Source organism: Dendrobium catenatum, unplaced genomic scaffold (genome assembly GCF_001605985.2).
Source record: "Dendrobium catenatum unplaced genomic scaffold, ASM160598v2 fragScaff_scaffold_776, whole genome shotgun sequence".
Taxonomy (NCBI): Eukaryota; Viridiplantae; Streptophyta; class Magnoliopsida; order Asparagales; family Orchidaceae; genus Dendrobium; species Dendrobium catenatum.
In genome coordinates, this window is record NW_021319238.1 from 161,652 (window position 1) to 175,299 (window position 13,648).

Consider the following 13,648-nt stretch of genomic DNA (forward strand, 5'->3'; position numbering starts at 1 on the left):
TTAAGATCAAAAGATGGCTCAAGGGAGGCCTCTTCTTGGTCACTTGGGTCAAGCCATATGGCTAACCCAAGTGAGCCCAAGGCTTGGGTCACCAAGAGGGGTCTCTTGGTACCCAAGAGGTTATTCCATACATTCAAAAGGCTTGGAATGGACTTGATTCAAAAATTTGAAAGAGGAAGGGTGTATGGGTCCATGGGTCAAACTTGGTTGACTTGGTCAACCAGGTTGACCCAGGGTCTGGGTTTGAGTTCAACAAGTTGAGTTTAACATTTAAAATTCATTGGAAGTGGTTTCAAAGAGTTTGGAATTGATTTGATTTGAAATGGCCATTTGAAATCCCATAAGGGTATTTTGGTCAATTTTGACCTATTGGTCAACTAGGGTCAAAAATGGATCTGAAAAATGCAGTTTACCGTTCAGTGGATTAAAATCAAGAGTCTGGAAGTTGTTGGAGGCTTTGATAAAGGCTCCGAGATCAAAATCTCAAAGGGGTTAGGTTCAGTGGCATAGGCTATAAATATTTGAAGGTTTTATAGTCTTTGAATTTTAATTCAGATTCTGGGGTTAGAGACCTCAGAATGAGCTCAAAGTTGGAGGGTAACCTCTAGAGACATCTATTATCACTTTGTAAGTGATAGACCCTGGATTAGAGACTATTTGACTGGGTTTTGAAGTGTTTGAAAATTCTTTGAAAAGGGTCTTTAGGACAAGACCTTAGGACTTTGGATTTGAGTTTGGATTTCTGGATCTGGAATGGATTTCAAGTTTGAATGATCAATATTGGGGTATCCAAATCATTTACAATCATGTGGTGATTGTTAATGAATGGATAGGATCAAAGCTAGATCAAAGGTAGAATCAAAGTCTAAGTTAATTTTTGGATTCTCAAGTGGATTGAATCAAAGTTTGGATGTGTTTGAAATTTGAATTAATTGGGGTTTGAGTTGAATGAAGTTTGAGATTTAAATTGATCAAAGGTTGAAGTTGATCAAAAGGTAGAAATTGATTTGAAGTTGGAGTTGATCAAAAATAGGGATTGATTTGAGTCTAGATTAGTCCTAAGATCTAAAGGGGTTTTAGGATCTAGGATCTAAGGGAACCCTAGGCTCTAGAGTAGGCCGTAAGGTCCGGCTCTAGGCAAGGATCCTAAGGTCTAGAGTGGATCCTAGGTCCTAGAATTAATCTGGAGTTTGGAAGGGTCTTAGTGACCTCATACCAAAAATGAGGTCAACAGCTACATATGTACCTCGTTGATTCTACTCATGGATACAATAACTTGCTGCTCTTCCAACTATTCAAAGGCATTTTTAGTTCTATTTGTGCTAAAGTAACAAGAAATCTAACCTATTGAAATTAGTTAGATCTTTCTATTTTCACCTAGTACATGGTTTTAGTAGAAACTCCCCTATATACAGAGCCTCTTGTTGTCCATTATCCTAAAGCCAAGCGCTCCAATCCTTGGTAAATTTTGAGGTTTGGCTATTGATCTCTTACTACGCACCTTTTCATTAATAGAAGGAAATTGACATTTCCTTTTAGATCCTTCCCCTCAAGTCACTTCACTCATTTTGGGAAATTAGAAAGCATTGAAGAAATAGGATCAAGGGATTGTCAAAAAATTTCAAAAAGTATCAAGTATATACCAAAGCATTGAAAAAAGAAAACATATAGAATAGACTGTGGATTGAACGAGAACTTTATGGATTGGATCCACTCTCACGAGAATCTTTTTTGTCTTATTTTCAATAAAATGAAAGGTGCTGGTTAAGCTCTGGCTCTAAGTAAGCTTCATGGTTTTGGAATGGAATTGAACTGGAAGGTATGGTCAGTGTGAAACTTTGTTTTCATGAAAATACAAAGTTAGATTGGCATCTTAGAATACAGGATGATCCAATTTTTAAAGTGCAAGACTTCCTATCTCTCAAAATTGTTCATAGTGATTCCCAAGATCAAAGTTGTTAGTTCTTTTCTTTTTTCATTGCAGTTGTAACTATTGATTGGTTACTTAGTTGAAATTCACTTTCACTAAATGAACCTCTTCCTTCAACTTGGCCTTTCCCTTGCAAGATACCTTGCTTTAATTCAAGTTCTTCTCTTACCTCACCCTCTTTCAAAAACCTCTGAGCTTCTTAGGTAAAGAGACCTTCTATCATCCAACCTTGAAGCATGGGCTAGCTGAATCACTCACCAGTGCTCTTCTATTTTTTCTTCTAACCTTTTAACCTTGCTTGTGTGCTTGCTTGGGTTTACATCATGTGGGTGCGGGTAGAAGAAAGCTAGTTCGCACCTTGAGTCTACTTTCCATATTTCGAAGTAGATCTCCCTCGAGCTAACTCACCCAGTACTTAAAGCTTAATGTTCACCAAATTAAGTGACCCTACGCCCTAATGGGTGGCTTCAGTTCTCCTAACAGGTATCTAGATTTAACATACCTGATGTGGGTAGCTTGAAAGAAAGTAAAGGGAGGTGGGGAGGCAATACCATCATGAAGCCATGCCTCTAGGTATTGATATTCTTGAAAGAGCTTGAGTAGCCATAGAAAGAATTGATCATAGACATGGGTTGATCAATTCTTTTTTAGTTAGTTCAAAGAAAATTTTGGACCCCTGAATGAACTTTGATAGAGGCAAGAACTTGTTATGAAAATGCTTTCATTTTAGACACTAGTTATAGTCTTGGTAGCAAACTCGAAAGGGAGTTTCCTCCACCCTCGAGTTATGGGATTGTATGATTTCATGAAAAAATAGATTTTATCTTATTCTAGGAAGATGAACATGAGTGGATCGTTCAAGCTTTGAAGTGAACATTTGACCCAAAATTTTAAACTTATCCCACCCACTCAAAAATGTAGTAGAAGATAAAAATCTTTTCTTTTCAGGGCTATCAATAACAAAGAAAGAATAGCCTTTGATCCATAATTTAATAGTTATGCTTCAAGTTCCATTGTGGGAGAATACTTTCATACTCAAATGGATAATTGGAACTTTTTCAACCGATATTTATCTAGCTTTACTAGTACTAGTGCCTATAAGTGTTTTGATTGAAAACACAGACTCAAAGGAGGGTAGGTTTTTCCCTAGTGATCCATTTATTTTGTAGTTATGTGTGCCAATGAATTCAAGAGAAAAAGAAAATGTTTAAACTTTTAAGTGCTATTACATTTCAAGAAAAGACATTTTCTACTCTAGGATGAGGGATGTGGCACTTTCTAATTATGCTTGGCTTCACTTCAATAATATACGATGAAAATTATTTTTTATAATAGACTAATACAAGTATCCATGGAATGAAATCACTTGATGATAATGTTTTGGAACTCTTCCTTCCTTCCAAAAGAATCATAGAGGAGTCTGGGAGAGAAAGTAGGCCACGAACAATGGATTTTAGAAGAACGAAGTTCCTACTGACATCAAGACTTCTATGAAAAGAGTAGAGGAACTCATGTAAGTGCAAGGGAGAGCTACCAGACAATTATTTCTGGAAGACCTTGAACTAAAGTAAGAAATGAATGCGCAACCGCTCAAGGAACATAATTCTACTAGACACTCCTTGTGTAAGGATAATTGTAGACTTTGGCAACATTCTACTTCACATCAATGGCATTGACATCAAAATTATCCAATTTCTTTTCAAAGGCGCTTGGTGAGGGTGGATGTAGTGAAGGGTAGACCATCAGGAAAAAGACAGAGTTGGAGAATGCCTTAGCTAAGCAGGGTAGGGTTAGAGTAGACTAGACCTAGGGTAAGAGCTATGTCTACGAAGCTCAAAGTAGATAGATAGGGAAAGATAAATAGCCAAATCAAACTCTTATTCAACCAAAATTCTTAGGAAAATATCTGAGAGATCAAGTTTCCCGAGAATTTGCACAGTTACACAATAACACAAGTATGAGCACATAGTATGCACGGGTAAGCATGTTATATGAGTTATCAAGGGGTGATGTGAAGGTTGGTATAAGAAGTTCAAGTTATACGATAGGGGATTTCTGACATTTACATACATGAAAGGGACTTGGTGGCTTGACACATTCAAAGGTATCTAGACTAAGAGGTGTGAGTTAAAAACTTGGCTTTGGGTGAATCTAGACCCCACTATACTTGTCACATTGGGTAGCTTGGAAATACTTAGATGCAGGGTAATTTGTAGAGATTGCAAGCTTTCACTTTCATGTGAAAACTAGCTTGAGATATTTTTTCTTTATAATGATGTCTAGTGGCGGAGTCACCTTCTTTTTAGTAAAAAAGAGGGTTACTTCTTGAAAAGTAACTCACCAGGAAAGAAAATCTTTATTTAAGGGAGAAGAGAAGAAAGGAGATAGAGGCAACAAATCTTATTTAGACAGCCCTATAATGGAATTCTCCTTAGCCACTTTAGTGCATGTGTTAAGTCCTACTCATTATTCTTGGGATTATTGATGTAAATGGGAGATAGAAAGCAAGGCCCCTAGATTTTTAACTCGTCTACATCTGGATTGCTCATTGCTACGCACCTTGTACTTTTATTGAACCTATTCTCTTTATTCTTTCTATATACTTATATAGTCTAAATCACTTTTAAAAGTGTTGTGATGGTACTTGAAAGTTTGATATGGATGTTAAACCCTTATAAACTAGTCCCAAGGCTAACCAAGAGGAGGGTGAATTGATATTTTAAAAAATCTTTCAATCAAAACACAATCTTAAAACCAAAAAAAAAAGATTAACCATAGAAATAAAAGTGCGGAAATTAAATGCCGAAGTAGTAATGAAGAATACAAAAATTTATAGTGGTTTGGTCAACTCAACCTACGTCCACTCCCCGAAGGCGTCCTATGAGTATAGCATTAAACTTAGTGTATCTCCTTTTGCCCACACAATAAGGCAGAGAAGCCTTTACAAACCTCCTTTCCACTAACCCTGATGAGGTAGAGAACCCAAACCTTTTCGCTTCCTCTAGAAGAAGACAAAGAACCCAACTCCTTTTGCTTTCGCATGAAGTAGGTAAAGAACCTTAATTATATGCTGAAGTAGACCTCTCTAAAACCCTCAAGAAACTAAGGAAGATGACTGGAGAAGATGATGATTGATCCTTTCTTGGAGCAACCTTTATGAAACCCCTCACAATCTCTCCCTCATAAGATCGTCCATCTCTCTCTTGATCTCCCTCTCCTCTTGGCTCTCTCAGGTCAGAACAACATCAAAAGATTTCTCTTGGGTAGAACCTAAGGTCTTTAATAGAAGAGCTTTAGAAAAACTATTAATTGAAACAAACATATTTATGATCCAGGATGATATAAATATTATCCTATATGATCAGTACAAATTAAGTTCAATCAGGAAATACGATTTGGGATGATTAGATGGTTTGTATTCATATCGTGCAGGCTGATAGTATATAGTCATGTGCGATTAGTTAAAATTATTGAATATCACCTAGAACATCGCCCTGAATAGAAGCTCACCAATGTTTGATCGTCCAAAAACAACTAAGATTTTTGAACTGATCATCCCGACTGATCCTGCGATTATCTAGGACGATATGATTGAGCAATCAAACCTTAATTGCTTTTCTTTGTTACCAGATTAATTTGGGCATAGTTGTGTCGCATCATCTAGGATGATGTCAAAAAAAAGCTATCTAAATAGATATGACGGTCAATTCTTTCTGATTTGAGCCTATCATCACGGCCGATACGAATATCGTCCAGGATGATGCGCCTAATGATGGTTACCTTAACCAGGATGCCCTAATTAGGGTTTCTATTTTTAACTGATCATCCAGGATAATTTTTGGATCGTCTCGAATGATGTGAGCAAAAATAGAAAACTCTAAAAATAACCAAAAAAATTCCCCCAAGTGTATGTGGTCACGGTTACTTAGCATCAAGGATCACATTGTTTACAATTGACTAAAGAAAAGGAAACATTTTTAAACTGACTCAGACCTAGTCTACCTATTCTTGAGCTAGTTCAAATTGTAATTTGATCTTGTGGACTTGAATTATTAGTAGGCAACCCAGTCTTAGAGAAACAAAAGTGTTTTCTATCATCAAAATTCTATTTTCTTAAAATAGATTCACAACAATTTCCCGCTTTTTGATGATAGCAAATAAAAATAATAATTAAAGCAGTTCAAAGTAGTTTAATGGAAATAATGTAAAGAAAAACATAGTTCAACTATCCAAAAAAAAAAACATAATAGAACAAATAGTACAACTACTAAAAAAGTAGTATAAACTAAAATAGTATAGCTACTCCTCCTTTTGACATCACAAAAAGAAGGAAGGAAAAAGAAAAATAGCACATAAACTAAAAAATAGGAGAAGAATAAAATAATAAAAATAGGCTAAATGAAAGATGGCCCCTGATCATCCGAAGGAGGTGGTGGTGGTGGTGGTGAATATGATATAAAGTAACTAGAAAGAGTTGCAAACTGCTCCCTAAGCCAAGCCATATCCTGGTTGTGCTGGTGCTGCTGGTGAGCCACGTAAGAGTTAAAATGAGCAACATATGCATTATGTTACTGCTCCTTCATAGCAACGTAGGTCTCAAACCTTGTCTCCCACTGGTCAAATCGCTCCACCAGATGATCCAGCTGAGCGTGCTGGCGGAGCATAGCAGGTGTAGGAATAGGTGCAGGAGCTGCCTCCTCCTCAGCTTCCTCGGCTTTTTCATGATCCGGATGGAGATGAGTACTGTGAAGAACGTGGAAGGAGTTGTTTGAGTAGAAGGCAGGCTGAAAATTTGGTGGGGTAGGATATTAAAGGTTGTATTTGGATTCTAGGACATAGGTAATGATATGTCCTGGCTCTAGATTGGGCCTTCTCCTATGTCCTATATAGCAAATACTAGTCAGATGCTAAATGTATCAAAAAATCAAATCATAGGCATTAAATTCATGTCGGGCCAAATGGTAGAAAGTGGTGATCGGAAGGAGTGGAGTGATATGAATGCGATCACCATCCTTTGGAAGAATAGAAGTCTGAAGGACATGTTGGATTATCATATCATCTTTGAGTAAGCTGCTAGACTCTCTAACATGAAAGGGAATATTCATGTTCCTTAAAAAGTGATTGGCTGGAGCCCAGTCATTGTCAGGATCAAAACATAGGGAGTGGAGTTTGTCTTTTGTGGTAGACAGATCTAGGAGCTCTTGGCATTCCTGATAAGTGATTTCAACAAGTCGTCTATTCACATAGGACTGCAAAGTGATGAAAGATGAATAATGCAAAGGCTAGAGAAGAACTCAAATAGTAACTCTAAATTAAATGGAACAGTAAGGGTAAGGAGGAAAGTGAGAGTAGTGTGAGCAAAAAGATTGAGGAAAGGATAGGAAGGAATGTGAGAGTTGATAGTATGGGATACAGTGATCCCAGTTATTTTATACCATAGATAGGCAGCTTGATCGGCCGCCGCCATGAAATGATGGTCAATATTTTCCCTTGATGAGCTTTCGGAAGGCATACAAGACCTCTTTCAATCGGCCATAATCAGAAAAATAGGGAGTGAGAAAGAGCACTAGAGGTTTTAAGAAGGATTGTGTGAAAAAATCTTTTTGAGAGTCTCGGTTTTAACAGAGTCGGACTGATAGTCCAGGATGATAAAATTCAATGATTGCATTTGGGATGAGTGGTCAAAATGGTAGTAAAGTTGTTCAGGACAATCAGAGATCATCTAGGATGATAAGACACAGGTGATCGTCCCGAGGAGTCAAGTAGGATGATAGTTGAAAAAGAAGATCGTCTTGGCTGATTAAGTGGATCGGTCAGAATGATGCACAATAATGGATCGTACTGGCCAAACTTGAAAAACATTTAAAGCATTGCCACGTGTCTCATCTGGGATGAACAGGTGGTCTGTTTGGTATGATCACCAATAGTTGATCATACATGCAAATTTAAAGGGTTTAAACGTATTGCCGCATATATCATCTAGGACGAACATGTGGATCGTTTAGGCCAATTTCCCACAATTGAGTAAATATTTAAAAACATTATCCAAGACGAAGAGGATCGTCCAGACCTATCATAGTAAGCAAAGTAGGATATGATTATATCATCTAGGATGATAAATTTTCATCCAGGATGATGATAAATAGATAAAACATATCATCCATTAGATGAGAGGTTAAGAGTGGATTGAATGAATCATCCATAATTATATAAAAATTGTCTAGGATAATGGGACCAAAAAATGAAATTCAAGAGGTGGATGTAAATGATCAGAGACGGCCCAAAAAATTCAAAAATACCAGTAAAAGATAAAGTTAAAATACAGAAAAGAAAAAAAGAAGAGACAAGAAAAAGAAATGAAAATAAGAATTTTTTTAATTTTTTTAATTTTCTTTTTTTTTTTCTTTTAAAGCCATGAAAATGATAAATTTTGCAAGTGATTGAATTTAAAGATTTGTAAGATCAATGAGTTAATATCATCAAAATCCAAAAATGATAGAATATCTGATCCTATTGACCCTAGCTTGGACTTCTCTCAAGGCAAAATCATCTTTTGAAAATAAGAGACCTAACTCAGAACAAACCAATTGGATAAGAAAAAGAGATCGATTTAAAACTTGGTTCAAGAAAAAATATCATAAAGAATAATATACCAAAGTAATTTATCATTATCATGAAATTTGAAATCAAGCCTTTGAAAATATCAAGTGACACGTGAATTCTTCTAAGATTTAAATGTTTGAAAGATAGGGAAGCTTTGTTTTTGTGGGCTCATTTTATGCCACTTGTTAATTGATTGGTACCCTTTGTGAATCTTTTGATTTTGTATACTCTTTGTGTATCTTACAATTTTTAGTGATAATTATGCATCTTTTGATTTTTGACGTCATTGGCCTTTTTTTTTTTTGCAAGCTAGATCCCTTTTTAAAACTCTTAAATATTCTTAGTTCTGAGTATATCTTCTAGATATTAGAGAAGAAAAAATTGACACTCTAATATAAGGAAGAGTAAGACAAAAACTAGACTCAAAATCTTATAATAAATGTAATAACAAGATTTCAAAGAACTTGAAAGTAATATAATGACTTTGAACATTATATATATATAAGGTAGATTACTGTAATAAGGTAGAAAAGATCTTAATTACAAAGTCCATTTATTAATTTGAGATATACTTTTATTTAGAAAAGAAAATTACACCACTAAAATAGGTTAGAGAGTCTAGCAATCAATGGTGTTTCTCCCTTTAACAGATTTAGGGATGTTCAGACATTGACTTCAAATTTTCAAAAACAAAAACAAGGAAAAATATCATTTCAGCTATAACAAAAAGGAAAACTAAAGTAAAAACATCAAAGATGAAAAAACAAAAACAAATAAAAACAACAATCAACAGAGTAGTAAACATGTAATTCATAATTTATTAAGAAGCAAGTTTATGTAATTATGAGCCGCGAGCCTACACTATCCAAGTACCACATGCTCTCATGAGACCTTTGGTGATAATTTACCTAAAAAATCCTTAAATGTCAGATTTAGGAACCCAAACAAGTTTGGGTCCCTTCTTATGAAAAGAGGAATGCAATGCATATGTGTTATGTTATGAATCAAGCAATTTGGGTCTCCACACCTAATGTGTACTATAGTGAAAATTTCAAGTGTGTGAAATATGTCCTAGCATGCGACATGAAAAACATTTAACTCTAAAAAAAGGATTTACTAATATGTTTGGGTAATAATGCTTATTCCTAGGTTTTGGCTTTAGATCAAGTGTTGATGTATTCCAATTTCTCTAAAGTGCATTAAATTTAGCTTTAAACCTCAAGTTAGCAATTTCTAAAATAGCATTATCAACCTTTAAATAATGCTCTTTATGCTCAGATTCTTCAATATAAGTTTAAAAATTTAATTCAAGTGATGTGTAGGATGCTTTCAACGAATTATGCTCAACAATCAAATCAGAATACTTTTTATTTAAATCATCAAATTCATCAAGTAACGACATGCGATTATTATAAAGTAGAGTGTAATCTTTACTTAAACTTTCATGCTCTTTTGCAAATTCAAAAACTCCAATTTTAAACTAACATGCAATTTCTTAAGTTTCTTATATGATGTATGAATTTTCTAAAAAATTTTAAGTAATTGATCATAGGTTGGATCACATACCTCTTCTTGATCAGATTGATCAAGATGATCACCCATTAAGCACAAATGTGTTATCTCCTCTTCAGCTTTAGTCTCAGATGAGTTAGATGTAGAATTTGCCCAGAAAGCCTTTTGGTTCTGCTTCTTGTCCTTCCTGTATTTGGGTTTCTCCTCACCCTTTTCCTTGCTTAGGTGCTCCTTAAGTGTAGGATAATTAGCTTTAACATGTCCAGGCATCATACATTCAAAAGAAACAACATCAGAAGAACTTTTATAAATTTTGGTATCCTCACCTATTTTCAGCTTCTGATGATACTTGTTGTTCTTCCTTAGAAAGCTTTTTAATTGCCTAGTGAAGAAGACAACATCATCGCTTTCAGACCTGGAATAACCAGTGTCTGTATTGTTAGCCTTTAGCACCACAGTTTTCTCCTACTTTTTCTCACTTGCATAAAGATTTCTTTGATTCACCCATTTCTCATAAGCAATGAGTAATCCAAGTAAATTATCAATATAATAAGTTATTAAATATTTAGATTCAAGAATTGCAGTGATCTTTGCATCAAAGGAAGAAGGTAAGAATCTCAAACTTTTGTTGACTCTTTCATAATTAGTTAACTCTCTTCCTAAAGCATGCAATGAGGTGATAATTTGAGTAAACCTATTATACATATGAGAAATTTATTTAGCAGGTTTCATACGAAAAAGTTCATGGTCATGAAATAAAATATTCAACCTAGATTATTTAACTTTATTTGTTCATTCATATGTAATACACAATATATCCCAAATTTCTTTACCAGTTTCAAAAGTTGAAACACGCATATAATCTTCAGATTTCAAAGCACAGAAAAAATAGTTAAAGCCTTTTGCATTAAGTTGTGCTAAATCTCTTTTATCAAAAGTTTATTCAATAAAAGGAAGTTAAATTTTAATGCCATTAATTTCATGAGAAGGAGGTGTACAACCATCTTTAACGAGCATCCACATATGATAATCAATTGATCATAAAAACATAGATATGCAAGTTTTCTAAAAATCAAAAGGAATATTGTCAAACAAAGGTGGTCGTGTAATATAATATCCTTATATTGTATTACGATTATCAAAGTTATTCATCGATCAAAATTCAAAAGTTTTTAAAAACTAATTTTATGAATCTTGCTCTGATACCACTTGAAAGTGCTCTAATGACACTTAAAAGTTCGACAGGGATGTTATGCCCTTATGAACTAGTCCCAAGGCTAACCAAAGGGGGAGGGGGGGTAAATTGGTATTTTAAAAATCTTTCAATCAAATCATAATCTTAAAACCAAAACTAAGATTCACCACAGAAATCAAAGTGTGAAAATTAAATGCAGAAGTAGTAATAAAGAACACATAAATTTAAGGTGGTTAGGTCAACTCGACCTACATTCACTCCCCAGAGGTTCCCTTCGAGTATTACACTAAAATAAATATCTCTCATTTTTCCCCCATAGCAAGGAGAAGAAGTCTTTACAAACCACCTGTCCACCAACCTAGGTGAGGCAGAGAACCTAACTCCTTTTGCTTCCTCCAGAAGCAGGCAGAGAACCCAACTCCTTTTACTTCCTCCTGTATCAGATAGAGAACCTTGATCAGATATTGAAGTAGATCTCTTTAGAACCCACAAGGAACTAAGGACGATGACTGGAGAAGATGATGATGGATCTTTGCTTGGAGCAACCTTTGTGAAACCCCTCACAAACTCCTCCTCACAAGATCATCTCCCTCTCTCTCTCTCTTGTCTCCCTTTCTTCTTAACTCTCTCAGGTCAGAACAACAGAAAAAGGTTGTCTATTAGGTAAAAAAAGAGGTCTAAAATAAAAGAGCTTCAAAATAGCTCTTAATTGCAACAAACTGACATTATCATCCGGGATGATATAAACATTGTCCTGTAAGATCAGTACAAATTAAGCTCAATCAGCTAGGATGATTTGGGGCGATCATAAGGTTTTTGTTCATATCGTCCAAGTTGATAGTATATCATCCTGCATGATTAGTAAAAATCATTCAATATCACCTAAAACATCTCCGTAAATTGAAGATGGTTGATGTTTGATCGTCCATGAACAACTAAGGTTTTTAAACAGAGCATCCCGGTCGATCCTGCGATTGTCCAAGATGATATGAAAAAGCAATCAAACCTTAATTACTTTTCATAATTACAAGATTAATTTAGGCATAATTGTTTTGCATCGTCCAGGACAATGTCCTAGATGATGTCCAAAAATAAAAGCTACCTTAATTTATCTGGAAGCTGATTCTTTCTGATTTGAGCCTATCATCCCGGCCGATACGAATATCGTCTAGGACGATACACTTAATGATGACTGCCTTAAATAGGATGCCCTAATTAGGGTTTCTATTTTTAACTAATCATCCTAGCTAATTTATTGATCATCCAGGATGATGTGAGCAAAAACAAAAAAACTCTAAAAACAGTCAGAAAAATTCCCCCAAGTGTGTGTGTGTGTGTGCAAGGTTACATAGCATCAGGAATCACATTGTTTACAATTGAGTCAAGAAAATGAAAAGTTTAATAACTAAATCAGACCTAATTTACCAAATCTTGAGCTGGTTCAAATTATAGTTTGATCTTGTGGACCTAAAAAGTTAGTAGGCAAGGTAGTCGTAGAGAAATAGAAGTGTTTGTTATCATCAAAATTCTATTTCCTGAAAGCAGATGCGCAACATCTTTTTATCGGATGAGTTAATCTTGTTGAACATCTTGTTTTCTACCCACCTTCTTTTTCAAATAGGTCTTAAGGAAAGAGAAAACTAAAGAAGAGGTTAGGGGGTAAAAATTTGTGCTTAAAAAAGGAAGCGAAGCGATAAGTGAAGATGGATTACTTAATTTCCCTTCCCTACTCTCAAGAAAGACCATAATTAATGGATGTTGTTAGGAAAGAAGAACATTCATTTATAGCACCTCACCTTTCTTATTTTGCTTCCATTCAAAGGAGTTTTTCCTACCCCCATTTCAAGGATGATTATATGATATCAACTTCTTTATCATCCATTGATTAGTTGTCGGTAATACACTAGATTGATACATACTATATGTCATTCTCGCATTTATTATGTTCATAAGGTGTGTCAACATTCTACTTCCTGACTTCATAAGGGAATTCTCCTCAAACCAATTTAACAATGACATCACACTCCCAACAACAGGAAAGGAAGTAGTGCCAAGTCATCAATCCTAATTCTCCAAGGTTCTTCAAACAAAAATTTGGTCCCTCGCTCTGTCCAATTTTTTCTCTATTTTTACTATTGGAATCTTTCCTATAATTTATCTGTTTGATATGGGAAAAGAGAAAGTGGCACAATTCAAATGCTACTTGCCAAGTGGAAATATCTTATAAACAAAAAAGATGAGTTTTTCATAATGATTCAAATTCCAAATTTTTAGTGAAAGTTGACTTTCAAAGAAAAATCCAGAGAACTTTTTAATTTTCAATAGATATTATAGAATTAGTTATATCATAACACAACGGGAAGTTCAGTTTTCATGTTAATGATAGTAGTAGCTGTACATAGCTTCCA